A 15571-nucleotide genomic window follows, 5' to 3' on the forward strand; every position below is an offset into this window, starting at 1 on the left:
AGGACTTTCAAAATTGTTAGCTGCTGCACAACCCATTTTCCAACAAGGGATAGTCACACTAAAGGGCATTAAGGCCAGTATAGAGTTGGATCCACATGCCGTTCCAAAGTTTCATAAAGCTCGTACAGTAGCATGTGCTATCCAACCAGGGGTTAAGGAGGAATTATGGAAACTGGAAGACTCTGGTATACTCTCCCCTGTAGAATAGGGTGAATGGGCTATGCCTATAGTTCCGGTAGTAAAGAAGGGCAAAGCGGGAAGTATCCAAATTTGCTGAGATTTCAAAATGACAATAAATCCAGTACTACACACTGTACAGTATCCTTTGCCTAAAATAGAGGACATCTTTGCAGCTCTCTCAGGGAGCGACTGCTTCTCCAAAATTGATCTAGCTCAAGCATACTTACAGATGGAAATAGAGGACGCATCCAAGAAATATCTAACCATCAATACACACAAAGGCTTATTGCAATATAATCATCTTGTGTTTGGACTATCTTCTGCCCCAGCACTTTGGCAGAAAGCAATGGACCAAGTCCTACAAGGAATACCAGGTACACAATGTTACATGGATGACATAATTGTAAGAGGCAAAGATGACGTGGACCATTTAAGTAATTTGGAAAGAGTATTAACCCGACTACAAGAATACGGACTCAGAGTAAATAAAGACAAATGTGCATTTTTCCAAGAAAGCATTTCCTATTGTGGACATGTAATTGATAGAGAGGGCCTGCACAAGTCAAATGATAAAATTTAGGCAGTATTGCAAGCACCATGGCCCCAGTCTGTGTCACAACTGAGATCTTACTTGGGCCTAGTGAATTATTATCACAAGTTCTTACCAGACATCTCCACAGTACTATACCCACTAATGCCCTACTACAGAAAAATGCACGTTGGAAATGGACAAAAGACTGCGAGAAAGCATTTTCAGAAACAAAAAAAATTAATACATCTGATAAAGTCCTTACTCATTTTGATCCAAATTTGCATATCAGACTGGCATGTGATGCCTCACCATATGGCATTGGAGCAGTGTTGTCACATCAACTGAGAGATGGAAGCGAGAAACCAATAGCATTTGCTTCGCGGTCCTTGATAGTGGCAGAGAAGAATTATGCTCAAATTGATCGAGAGGCCTTAAGTCTAGTATGGGGAGTAAAGAAATGTCATCAATATTTGTATGGACAAAGGTTTACATTAATAACTGATCATCAACCATTGGTATAGATTTTTAACCCCCAAAAGGGAGTCCCAGCCATGACTGCTGCTCGTCTTCAACGTTGGTCATTATTCCTGGGTGCACACACATATGACATTGAGTTTAAAGGACAAAACTGCATGGCAATGCTGATGGTCTATCGCGTTCCCCCCTGCCCCAAAGTGAGGAGGACAATGGTAAAGACCCACTGGAAGTGTATCACAATATGTTAATAGAACAGCTACCTATTACCAATGACATGATCATTCGGGAAACAAGGAAAGACGCGGTGCTATCTAAAGTAATGGACTTAACTATCAAAGGTTGGCCTAAACATGGCAATGCTCAATATTACGGATTTTTGGCCAGGAAAGATCAACTTTCTGTCTATCAAGGAGCTCTAATATGTGGGTCCAGAGTGGTAATACCACCTAAACTACGAAATAGAGTTTTAGAAAATTTACATGAGGGTCACCTGGGCACGGTGAAAATGAAGAGTCTTGCTAGAAGCTACGTGTGGTGGCCAGGAATCGATGGTCAAATTGAAACATTGACAAAAGGATGTGAAGGATGCCAAAGAGTTCAAAATTCACCGCCCCTAGCCCCGTTACACCCCTGGGAATGGCCATCTCCATGGCAGCGGGTACATATTGACTGCTGGTCCATTCATGGATTGTAAGTTTCTTATTGCAGTGGATGCTCATTCAAAATGACCAGAGGTAATAAAGATGAAATCCACTACATCTGAGAAAACAATTGCTGTTCTGCGAACCATCTTTGCCAGAAATGGTCTACCAGAGCAAGTATGCAGTAACAATGGGCCACAATTTGTGTCCACGGAATTCAAAAAGTTCATGCGAGACAATGGCATTAAACAATTTACATCAGCTCCACACCATCCAGCTACTAACGGTTTGGCTGAGAGATTTGTACAAACATCTGCCTTTGCAACACAAAATTGACAACTTCCTGTTCATATATCGTAGAACTGAGCACTCCACTACCAGTCAGCCACCTGCTGTGCTCTTTATGCAACGGAACTTGAGGTCTCAGTGGGACTTGATAAAACCAGATGTAAGATGAAAGGTACACGACAGTTTCAAACTGTTTATCAGAAACCTACTTGGACCTTCGACATTGGCCAGCAGGTGCTTGTCCATGATTTGGATTCTACCAAATCCGGCCCTCTGATGTACATGATTGAAGTGGGAGGAGAATTGTGGCGACGCCACATTGATCAAATAATTGAGGCCAGGAGGCAAACGGACTGTACGTCGACACCTGGACATAGCCAAGCAAGTGATTTGGGAGTTTATGTATACCCCTCTGGGTCTGTTACAGAGACTGTTCCTAACACTGTAGAGAATGCAGAGACTGTTCCCAAGCCTTTTATGGAGTCACCAGAGCATGAGGTTCCCTTAGTGACAACAACTGATCCTGAACCTTCTAGTGTGATTTCGATGGAGCAGCCTGTCACTCTGGAACCTAAACATCGTTATGCAGACAGAGTTAGTAAGGCACCCCAAAGGCTTGATTTGTAGCCTTCTGGGGTAACATTTACATTGTGTAATGCTAACCACTTTCTTTTTTTTTTTAAAGGTATATTTATTAGATATCCACACAAGATACAGCAAAATATGTCTACAAAAAGACAGACAAACTTCACTGACATCAACAATAAAAATGCACAAGAACATAATTCAGTTATATTAATAACTTTTTAACTTTAACTTTTGAGAGAAAAAGAGAAAAAAAAGACCAGTAAGGAGAGCAGAAAATAAGAAAGAAAAGGGAGACAGCGTGGCTAGTACTGTCAAAGAAAGAAAGTAAAGGGGGAGAAATAGAGAAGATTATGTGAATGGGGAACTAGCATTGAAAAAGGACAACCAAGGGGCCCAGACCTTGTCAAATGTTCTGCAAGAGTGGTTAAGGATACTGGTCATGTATTCCATTCACTGAACCGACCAGACCCTATTAATAACTGAGTGCAGGGAAGGAGGAATTAACTGTTTCCAATCAGCTGCCAGCTGACAGGTAGCAGCCGATAGGATGTGCCTGATTAGTTTGCTTTGGTGATAGGTGGCAACTGGAAAAGGTAAGGGTAATAGAAAAAATTTGGGGTCCAGAGGATCGGGAGGTGAGTGATTGAGATAATCAAATTCTTAATATTTAGCCAAAAATTAGTGAGTTTTGGACAGCTCCACTAAATATGGAAAAATGTGCCTTCTGACAAGCACCCACGCCAGCATCCATCGGATGTGTCAGGAAACATCTTTTTCAGTTGGGAGGGGACCAGATACCATCGATAAAGAATTTTATAAGTGTTCTCTTTTATTCTAATGCAAATGGAACTGGAGGCGGCTCTCTCCCCAATCTCCCCCCACTCATCAGGGTTCAGTGTTTCACCCAGATCCCATTCCAACTTGTGTGGGTCATGCATGGAGTCTAAAGGTGTAGAGAGTACAGGGCCCAATATTAGGCCAGCAGTGGAGGAGTGGCGTAAACACATCATCTCAGTAGGAGTCAGAGAACGGTGAACAAGGCGGTGTTTAATTATATTATGAAAATTCCTGAATTGCAGATATTGAAAGAAATGTTTGGAGGGGATATGAAATTTAGACTGGAGTTCAACAAATGAGGGAAAGGAGGCGTCGCGAGTCAAATCATTGACATATCTAATACAAGCCTTTTGCCAGGGAAGAAAAGCTAAAGGACTCATAACAGGAGGGAACTCTGAGGCGTTAAATAGTGGTATGACTGGGGTGGGAGATGGAGAGAGGCCAAATTTATGGATGGTTGCATTCCATAATGATAGCGAATGAGAGATAATAAGGTGGTCGTGGACTCTTTTGGGGTGACGGGCTCTAGGGAGCCAGAGGAGGGAGGCAGGGGAAAGCAGTCCTATGGCTCCGCTTCAATCTGGACCCATATTCTATCAGGGCTATTCCATAAAATACATTGAGCGAGCTGAGCAGAGAGGTAGTAATGCTTAAAATTAGGGATACCTAGACCTCCAGCCCGAGACGATCTCTGAAGAATTCGGAGACGTATCCGTGGTAGTTTTCCCGACCAAATAAATTTAGTTGTCTGGGATTGGAGAAATTTGAAAACATAAGGGGGGAGATGTATAGGAAGGGACTGGAATAGGTAGGGGAGTCTAGGCAAGATGTTCATTTTAATTGTATTAATACAACCTATCCAGGATATGAAATGATGGGTCCACGAAGCAAGGTCTAATTTGATTTGGGAAAGAATGCAGGAGAAATTGGCCTGGAAAAGTTGATAGTAACATTTGGTTATAAAAATACCCAAATACTTAATTTTTTGTAGATGCCATTTAAATGGGAAGAGATGTTCCAAAGAAACTTTATCATTTTGTGGGATATAAAAATCAAGGACTTCTGTTTTATCCAAATTAATTTTATAACCAGAGAAATAACCGTATATCTCAATTTCAGTCAAAGTAGAAGCGAAGTGAGCAGATTCGAAATGGACAACAAAATGTCGTCCGCATATAAGGCCACTTTATGCCCTGTGGGCCCAACCAACACTACAGATATAATTGAATTAGCACAGATTCTAGCAGCCAGGGGTCCTATTATAAGGGCAAAGATAAGAGGTGAGAGGGGGCAACCCTGGTGGGTGCCATTAGATATACTGAATGGGGTAGATGTAGAGCCATTAGCGGAGACGGTAGCTGAGGGAGAGCGATATAGATCCGAGAGACCCTGCAGAAATTTGCCAGAGAAGCCCATCGACCCAAGGACACCAAACATGAAAGGCCATGAGATTCGGTCAAAGGCCTTTTCGGTATACAGTGACATCAGTAATGAGGGAGTTTTACCTCCATGGATGGTGTGTATTAGGTCGATAGTCCTCCTAATATTGTCAGGGGCCTGACGTCTGAGGACAAAACCCACCTGGTCAGGATGTATTAGGGATGGTAGAAGGGGATTGAATCTAGTGGCCAAAATTTTAGCATAGAGTTTTATGTCTACATTGAGTAAAGAAATAGGGCGATAACTAGAGCAAAGTGAGGGGTCTTTCCTGGGTTTTGGTATCACCACAATATTTGCTTGTGTCGTAGCGGAGTCAAATGATGCACCATCTAATACCTTATTAAAGAAATCTGTTAGATGGGAAGCAAATTTTTTATAGTATTGAGCAGAGAAACCGTCGGGGCCAGGGGCAGAAGAACCTTTAATGGATTTAATGGCTGCCCGTACTTCGTCCTGCATAATATAAGTATTTAAAGAGGAAAGATGGGGCAGGGACAGCTTAGGGAGAGGGGTGTCAGCTAGATACGTCTCCAGTCAGCAAACCATGGAGGGGGGGTCCTGAGAAGGGGTTGAGAGATTATATAGTGAAGTATAGAACTGTCTAAATTCTTTAACAATTGCTAGGGGATCATAAGTAATGGAGTCAGAGCTCTGAGAGTGAATTTTATCAATTAAATTCAGAGCACGTTTCTTTCCTAACTTTCTAGCCAACATTGAATCAGCCTTGTCAGCTTTGTCATAGAAATGTTGCTGAAGTTTTTGTAGGATAGAGGCAGCTTTCTGAGAAAGCAAGGTATTTAGCTGGCCCTGGATAGAGTCAATCTGATGTAATAAGTCATCAGTGGGGTTAAGTTTATGGGCATCGAGAAGAGTAGATAGTCATTGTTCTAAAGAGGATATCTCAGGGTGGCACATTTGTGGACCGCCGAAGCAGAACTGATGAGTTGGCCATGAATGGTCGCCTTATGGGCTTCCCATATGATTCCAGGAGCTATATCGGGAGATGAATTGAACGTAAAATAGTCAGATATGGCCTGTTTAATGGTAGTAAAAGTAGATGGATTATTTAAAGTGCATCGTCGAGACGCCATCTACGGGGGCGAGGGTAAAGTTGTAAAAGATCAAGGAGAACAAAGACTCCAGCATGATCTGTTCAGGAGAGGGGGGTAATCCCAGCTGGAGAGGTCTGAGATATCAGCGAGTAGGATATAAACATCATGTCAAATAATGAGTATAATCAAGCGCTGAAGGATTTGTAAGGCGCTGAGTATCATATAGATTATATTTTTTAAGCAGGGAAAATAAAGTCATAGTATCCTTGTAAGGAGAGGTATTAGATTTATTGGTAGGGGATGGGGATTTATCAAGGGCTGGGTCAAGTGTAACATTAAAATCCCTGGCTGTTATAAGGTGACCTTGAACTCGTCGCTCAATGCATCTAAACAATCTAGAGAAAAAGGAACCCTGTCCCTGGTTCGGGGCACAAACCGAAACCAAACTGACTGTAGCGGAGCATAGTGTACCAACAACTATGAGGAAACGACCCTTGGGGTCTGAGAAAGTGGAAGAGTGCAGGAAAGGGATCCTGATGTGAATAAGAATCGCAACAACCCATTTCTTGCAATCCGCCGAGGCAAAAAAGGTTTGAGACAACTGCTTTCCCTGCAATTGAGTGTGAGTACCTTTAAGATGGGTTTCCTGAAGGAACACAATATCAGCCTTCTCCCTCCTGCAGGCACTCAGGGTTATAGTACGCTTACGTGGCAAGTTGAGGCCATTGACATTGACAATAACTTCAAGGCCATGGTACAAAAAAGAAAATATCTGCAAAAAAAGAAACATTGAGAGGGCCACAAATATTAAAAAACTTTGTTCCTGGAGCCACACAGTAAAGTAAAAGGAAGGGGAAGAAAAAAAGAGAAGCCACAAAAAAAAAAGGAAAAAGAGAAAAAGAAGCCAATACGGGTGACAACCCTTAAACACAGGAACCCAAATAAATGTATAATATATGAATAAATGTACAAAAAGTACAAAATATACAGGGAGCATGGGGGGTAGGTCATAGACATTTACAAAAAGGAAACCCCAAAAGGGGACCTTGGGCACTTAGTAGAAAAAATTAAAAAACACTTTGCAGATTTAATTAATTGCACAATCTTATATCTGTGAAATGTTTTCACAAGAACATACAGTCTAAATAGAACTAGCGAAAAACAAAAACATATTAAAGAAACCAGAAAACGAGCTAATGAGGATATGAGTGACCTAACGAGCAGCAGCAGGTCAAACCCTAATAAAAACATTTTCAAACAATGAAATGGATTTCCAACCGTCGAGCCAGAAACCGTAATGTACAGTCATGGGGGAGGCTTGGGTGGAAACAATTGAAGTGGTCAAAAAGAGATGACGGGAGACTCATGTCGGAGCAGTAATGCAGTCCTGACGTCTCGTGACTGTGGACCATTCTGGAGCTGGAGGACAGGAACGCTGAGGCTTGGGTGATGAGGGTCTAGGGGGCGTTGATTCAGGCAGAATGTTCAGTTTTGAAAGTAAATCTTGACCCTGCTCAAGATATTTCACGGAAAACGAGGAATTAGCTGTGAATACTTGTAGCTGAAAGGGGAAGCCCCAGCGACATCTGATATTATGTTGTCTCTGGATTTTAGTAACAGGTTGTAGATCACGTAGTTTCTGAATAGTGGAAGGGGCCAGGTCTTGAAATAATTGAATGTCCATATCCTGGTAAGAGATGACGGACTTATCTCTAGTCGCCCGGAGTAATTGATCTTTGGTACAGAAATAATGTAATCAGACAATGATATCGCGTGGGGGTTGGGAAGAAGAGGGTCTGACTTGGAGTACTCTGTGAGCTCTATCCATTAGGCAGTCCGCTGCTGAAAGGTCAGGAAGAATGTGATGAAAGTAACCGTCTAAAAAGGATTCCAAGTCTGATACAGACGGATTCAGATACATTGCGTATTCTCAGATTATTGCGGCGGGAGTGATTTTCTACATCCTCTTGTTTTTCCTTAAGGGATTCCATTTCGTCGTGAAGACGAGAGAGTTCCTTGTCCAGAGTTAATTGGGAACGACAAAGATCATCCGTTTTTGATACCAGGGCGTCCATCCTGGAACCTAGAGAGGAGAGTTCTGATTTAAAGTCATTAACCACCCTGAGCAAATGCTGTTTTAGCGCCCTCCAAAAGGTTAACCATGACCGCTTGTATTTGAGGATCAATTACAGCTTCAGTCTCTCTTGACGGAGACAGGCAGGAAGCGTCAGAATGAGCAGACAACAGCGGAATAGGTTTACTCTTAGAGCCAAAAAAATTAGTAGATGAGTTCTGCGCTGCCTTTTTTGGGCTTCTGAGACATGATGCAGATGGGTAGGTAGTAGGTCAAACTTGAGAAAACTGAAGCGATTAATATTTCCTTTCACTCGTTTGTAATCAATTGTTTTCTGGTTCAGGTGAGCAGCAGGAAATGTAATAATAAGCTGCAGTGTGTTGATTATTACTGGGACATGTAAAGGGCTACTAGGTCCCCGGAGTTCATGCAGAGTAATCACATCATATAGACTGGCAGGGCAGATTAAACTTTATTGGACTAAATGTAAAATATATTTTAATTCCAGAGGATGGCAGTAAGAGAGCAGATAGAGATCATACAAAAAAGGACTTTTTTATGAAGAATCTGGGTAACAGGGAACCACCACTTGACCTGGTGTCGTAGGAGCTGAGGGTTAATAGTGAAAACCAGCCGCAGGGAGAGGTCATATAGGTAAAGGTGAGTGGAAGCCCTGGTTGGAGGAAGAACTTCAGGATGTGCGGCCACCAGCAGCGTTCCGAAAGAGAGGGTGTGGGGCTGTGGAGGCCAGGAAAGTGGACAGTAGCTAATAACCACTTAGAAACAGCAGAGCAGGAGCTTAGGCAGTGCAGCAGGGTGAAGAGAGGGAAGCCAATATGGTGGCCTCCCGTGAATTGCGGCTCCGGTTCGGGATCCACCAGGGGGCCACAGGTGACAGAGGCTGCTCAATCGCCGTGAGCAGGCAGGCAAGGAAAGACCGATGGATATAAGGTGGCTGTAGCAACCCTCAGAGTCAATCCACATATATCGCGGTAATGCAGGCCCAGTAAAGAAAAGAAAAAGTCCAGACCTGGGCTTCCGGGGGCGATGCAGGCCATGAAGTCCCCGGAAGGTCCAGTTGCCACTGACCCCTCAGATGAGCACCCAGCGAAGCCAGCCGGATGATGCTCTAAGGTCGCGGTAGTCTCCAGCGGCGGTGACGGCCATTCCGGATCGCTCACCGCACTCGAGGCCGGGGCTGCTGGGCAGCGTCCCGGTAGCGGAACTTCAACCCTGGAGTATAGGTAGGGAGTTGGCGGGCTTAGGGACCTCCGGAGGGTATTGGATACAAGGGAGGGGAAACCGCAGGTAGCGGATTATCGCAGAGAGTTCCGGCGGGTCTCGCTATCAATCAAGCCCCCTGCTTCACAGCACAGGTAGGCCTCAGATTGCAGGGGGCCGGCGGGCGAGCTTTCATGGCCCCTAATTAGCAATAGGTATCCCAGCAGGCTCCGGTATATTCAAAATATGTGTTGCAAGCCTTTGGAGTCCTAATCAAGGGCATAACAGTTGGTATAAGGGTTTTTTGGCAGGAGCTCCCAAAGTTTGCTTCCTCACTGCTCAGTAGTCAGACCACGCCCCCCGCTAACCACTTTCTATGTCTGCATTTATCTAAGTTGGGAGGAGTGTGGTATATATAGTTCTCATTGCTTTATATGTATTCAGGTGGAAGGTTACAACGGATCTTATTATTTGTTTGTATTAGTTGGCGTATGAATCTCTAGTCTGTGTCTTTGTTTTTTTTCTGCTGTTACAGTAAAGAAGCATGCTCACTCACTCTGTCCAAGTTATTAAGAAACCCTTATTGAAGTATAAGTCACAGACTTAACACCCAGGACAATTGATAGATGATATATTTTTCTTTCTTGATATCACTTTTATTGTATTATTTTGTAGTTTATACAATTCTAATAATTGTAAACACAGATGTTTCTCCTGTTTGTAATGCTGGCCATACACTCTGCAATTATCGGGACGATCCGCCCGATATCGGCTGATCGCCGCGATAATTGCAGCGTGTATGCGGGCGACCAAGGGTTAAATATTGCTCGGTCGGGCATGCTGGATTGTCCAGCATGCCCGTCCGATGCGATATTTACCCGGGAAACTGTCGGCCGCATCGGGCAGTGTATGCCCAGCGCAGCCGACAGATGGACATTTCCTGTGTTCCTTCCTACGGAAGGAACAGGGAAATGTTTCCGCCCCCGGGGGCGGAGCGCGGATGTCGGGCTATACACTGTGAGATTTCTCTCACAGTGTATGCCGGCGACCTCTGCGGCTGGCAGGCTGCCAGATAAAATGTCTGTCGGTCTGACAGACATTTTATCTGGCAGTGTATGCCCAGCATTACAGATACTTTTATTTTTGTTATTTGGATTGTATATTGTTTTGTACATGATATCGCTGAATTTGTCTATTGTGAACCTCTCTTATTTTTTTTCTACTCTTCTTTGTAGAACGATTTAAACAGTGATATGTATTTGTCCAATTTCTCTACAATGCTTGAATAAAAAATTGATAAAAAAAAAACAAAAAAACACACAACTACAATAAAACATACATACTTATATACCAGTCTATCTGCAATGATGGGTGCCATCTCCCCATGTGTCACACTGGAAGCCCTGGGTGTGATGTCATTAGCGCGCATCAGTAACACAGCGCCGGTGTCATGACGTCACCAACGTGATGAGGTCACCTGTAGCGCCGCCGGACCCCGCACTGAACAGTCTGAACAATGATATCTCACGGAAAATTCCTCATGCAGACATGCATTTCTTGTCCAGGAAACCAGGCTGCTACCGGTGTTCCCAGTTGCTGTAAGTAAATTGGTTGCGATCTACAGGCGGGAGCTCCGTGAGCTAGCGGTACATTGTGATCGAAGTTTTGGCTGGGCCTGTTCTATGTGCTATCATCCAGCAAAATTGTGCTTTACATTTGTTCATTATGCCCTCCCAGGAAATTGGCCTTCATACAATGAACGATATTTGTTCAAAATGGTCATTCATCAGCCGAATCTGAATGATGATCGTTCACTGTATGACCGGCTTAATGCTACATACAAGAACATAAATAGCAGCCCAAAAAGGTCTGGAAAGATGTTTCACAATAACTCTTGTGCTGCCATGTTTCTGGTCTCCTTATGCTGCCATGTTTCTGGTCTCTTTATGCTGCCATGTTTCTGGTCTCCTTATGCTGCCATCATTATGTTGCCATGTTTCTGGTCTCCTTATGCTGCCATCCTTATGCTGCCATGTTTCTGGTCTCCTTATGCTGCCATGTTTCTGATATCCTTATGCTGCCATGTTTCTGGTCTCCTTATGCTGCCATGTTTCTGGTCTCTTTATGCTGCCATGTTTCTGGTCTCCTTATGCTGCCATCATTATGCTGCCATGTTTCTGGTCTCCTTATGCTGCCATCATTATGTTGCCATGTTTCTGGTCTCTTTATGCTGCCATGTTTCTGGTCTCCTTATGCTGCCATCCTTATGCTGCCATGTTTCTGGTCTCCTTATGCTGCCATGTTTCTGATATCCTTATGCTGCCATGTTTCTGGTCTCCTTATGCTGCCATCCTTATGCTGCCATGTTTCTGATATCCTTATGCTACCATGTTTCTGGTCTCCTTATGCTGCCATCATTATGCTGCCATGTTTCTGGTCTCCTTATGCTGCCATGTTTCTGGTCTCCTTATGCTGCCATCCTTTTGCTGCCATGTTTCCGGTCTCCTTATGCTGCCATGTTTCTGGTCTCCTTATGCTGCCATCCTTTTGCTGCCATGTTTCCGGTCTCCTTATGCTGCCATCCTTATGCTGCCATGTTTCTGATATCCTTATGCTGCCATGTTTCTGGTCTCCTTATGCTGCCATGTTTCTGTTCTCCTTATGCTGCTGTCGTTATACTGCCATGTTTCTGGTTTCCTTATGCTGCCATGTTTCTGGTCTCTTTATGCTGCCATGTTTCTGGTCTCCTTATGCTGCCATCGCTATGCTGCCATGTTTCTGGTCTCCTTATGCTGCCATGTTTCTGGTCTGCTTATGCTGCCATGTTTCTGGTTTCCTTATGCTGCCATCGTTATGCTGCCATGTTTCTGGTCTCCTTATGCTGCCATGTTTCTGGTCTCCTTATGCTGCCATCGCTATGCTGCCATGTTTCTGGTCTCCTTATGCTGCCATGTTTCTGGTCTGCTTATGCTGCCATGTTTCTGGTTTCCTTATGCTACCATCGTTATGCTGCCATGTTTCTGGTCTCCTTATGCTGCCATCCTTTTGCTGCCATGTTTCCGGTCTCCTTATGCTGCCATCCTTATGCTGCCATGTTTCTGATATCGTTATGCTACCATGTTTCTGGTCTCCTTATGCTGCCATGTTTCTGGTCTCCTTATGCTGCCATCCTTTTGCTGCCATGTTTCCGGTCTCCTTATGCTGCCATCCTTATGCTGCCATGTTTCTGATATCCTTATGCTGCCATGTTTCTGGTCTCCTTATGCTGCCATGTTTCTGTTCTCCTTATGCTGCTGTCGTTATACTGCCATGTTTCTGGTTTCCTTATGCTGCCATGTTTCTGGTCTCTTTATGCTGCCATGTTTCTGGTCTCCTTATGCTGCCATCGCTATGCTGCCATGTTTCTGGTCTCCTTATGCTGCCATGTTTCTGGTCTGCTTATGCTGCCATGTTTCTGGTTTCCTTATGCTGCCATCGTTATGCTGCCATGTTTCTGGTCTCCTTATGCTGCCATGTTTCTGGTCTCCTTATGCTGCCATCGCTATGCTGCCATGTTTCTGGTCTCCTTATGCTGCCATGTTTCTGGTCTGCTTATGCTGCCATGTTTCTGGTTTCCTTATGCTACCATCGTTATGCTGCCATTTTTTTGGTCTCCTTATGCTGCCATGTTTCTGGTCTCTTTATGCTGCCATGTTTCTGGTTTTATGCTGCTATGTTTCTGGTTTCCTTATGCTGCCATCATTATGCTGCCATGTTTCTGGTCTCTTTATGCTGCCATGTTTCTGGTCTTATGCTGCCATGTTTCTGGTCTCTTTACACTGCCATGTTTCTGGTCTCTTTATGCTGCCATGTTTCTGGTCTTATACTGCCATGTTTCTGGTCTCTTTATGCTGCCACGTTTCTGGTCTTATGCTGCCATGTTTCTGGTCTCCTTATGCTGCCATGTTTCTGGTCTCTTATGCTGCCATGTTTCTGGTCTCCTTATGCTGCCATGTTTCTGGTCTCTTTATGCTGCCATGTTTCTGGTCTCCTTATGCTGTGATCACTATGCTGCCATGTTTCTGGTCTCTTTATGCTGCCATGTTTCTGGTCTCCTTATGCTGCCATGTTTCTGGTCTTATGCTGCCATGTTTCTGGTCTCCTTATGCTGCCATGTTCCTGGTTTTATGCTGCCATGTTTCTGGTCTCCTTATGCTGCCATCATTATGCTACCATGTTTCTGGTCTCTTTATGCTGCCATCGTTATGCTGCCATGTTTCTGGTCTCTTTATGCTGCCGTGTTTCTGGTCTCCTTATGCTGCCATGTTTCTGGTCTCCTTATGCTGCCATGTTTCTGGTCTCCTTATGCTGCCATGTTTCTGGTCTCTTTATGCTGCCATGTTTCTGGTCTCTTTATGCTGCCATGTTTCTGGTCTCCTTATGCTGCCATGTTATGCTGCCATGTTTCTGGTCTCTTTATGATGCCATGTTTCTGGTCTCCTTATGCTGCCATCATTATGCTGCCATGTTTCTGGTCTCCTTATGCTGCCATGTTTCTGGTTTTATGCTGCTATGTTTCTGGTTTCCTTATGCTGCCATCATTATGCTGCCATGTTTCTGGTCTCCTTATGTTGCCATGGTTATGCTGCCATGTTTATGGTATCCTTAACAGAATAAACTAAGGCCAGAAAGCCTATTACTATTGCTGGATAGAAGCTTACATATCATGTAGCAGCCATTTCTGGAAACGGTAGGAAGCTATGTCACAAGCCATGACTTTATGGGCAATGAATGCAATCCCAGGTAGGATAAGGACCTGCACGGCAGTATTATCTCTTCACAGGGATCTATGAAAGCGCAGGCAGGTTAGTACAGCGGGGGACGTGGCGAGAGGTGTGATGCATGTTTGGGAGTAGAGCGGGGGCCATGACTGCCCGATTGCATTATTGTGGCCCTCTCCTGCTACACAAGGTCGAGATTACGAACACTATACAGCAGGGGGAGGGGCCATGATGACGTAATTCAGTGTGAATCCCCCTGGATCGCCCTCTTGTATTGTTAAAGTGGGCGGCTACACAAAAAGGGTTATCTAGTCGCACCAGAAATGCATTGTACCCCTCAGTAAGGGACAATGGAGACCCACAATATTTATTATAGTTAGTTGGGGGTGTTACCACAGGCAATGGGTATTAGACTAAAAGAATAGAGAAGAGAGAAAGAAATGCCTGAAATGGTGCACTGGGGTATGTAAAATATAACTTTTATTGTTGCTTTTATTATTGTCCGTAAGACAAGAGGAGCAGCGAAAATAATTTAAAACCATAAAAGGGTGATCAAAAGTAATGAATTCAGTGAATTAAAATATAGGCATAAACCCTGTCCTTCCACCCATTCATATATTGGACGGAGCTATTAAATATACAGTATATAGCATTTATCCTTCATTCAATATGCTCAGTTATTGAACACAGGACTCTATGCTTGTAAGTACACACATATTTTCATTTACTGTGATTTACACCAGACCATTCAGTTCTATTGTTACACAGATGAATAGGATTAGTAGTTATTAGGTGATATTATGTAATTGCTTTTATAATCACAGCAATCATATTACCATGTGTGTTTAAATATGGATCTGGTATCTCTCCTGTGTTGTTATGCTATATTTATTCCACTTGTAGTCAATTCTTGTATTAAACTATATTGTATTTAATATATAATATGATATTAATGCTCATGGGAAATAAATATGCAGATTGGTGTCTGTTACACAGTATGAGTCCTGATCTCCCTGCTTTACATTTGATTATTAGTAGACCCTCTTGGGTGTCTGTAGAAAAGCAGAGCAGGATTTACAGTTCAATACTGCAGCATAAGTTGTAGTCTCTGTGCCTGTACACAGGAATACAAACAAACCCTCTCAAGTATTCATTAGACAGCAACAGAGAGACTGTTATAAATCATAGTTAGTGGTGACAGGGTATGCCACAGACCAATGCGCCGTTTCGCTATAAAGCTTTGTCAAGATAAAGTGGGCTGCTGTGGGGGCAAAGTGGATGCTGGCAGGGGGTAGATGGTGGCCGATCAGGGGACTTTCCCACTCTTCTGGACATCCGGGAGCACCACACGATTTTTGGATGCCTCCTCGCCATTCCGGGAGAGTAGGCAAGTATGCATACTTGCCTACTTTTGGAAACTAGTTTTAGGGAGGTTCTATATGGTATGAGAGTTCGCACGGCACACTGCTGAGGGGATATGC

Source organism: Taudactylus pleione, unplaced genomic scaffold, assembly GCF_031769625.1.
Source record: "Taudactylus pleione unplaced genomic scaffold, aTauple2 ptg000456l, whole genome shotgun sequence".
NCBI lineage: Eukaryota > Metazoa > Chordata > Amphibia > Anura > Myobatrachidae > Taudactylus > Taudactylus pleione.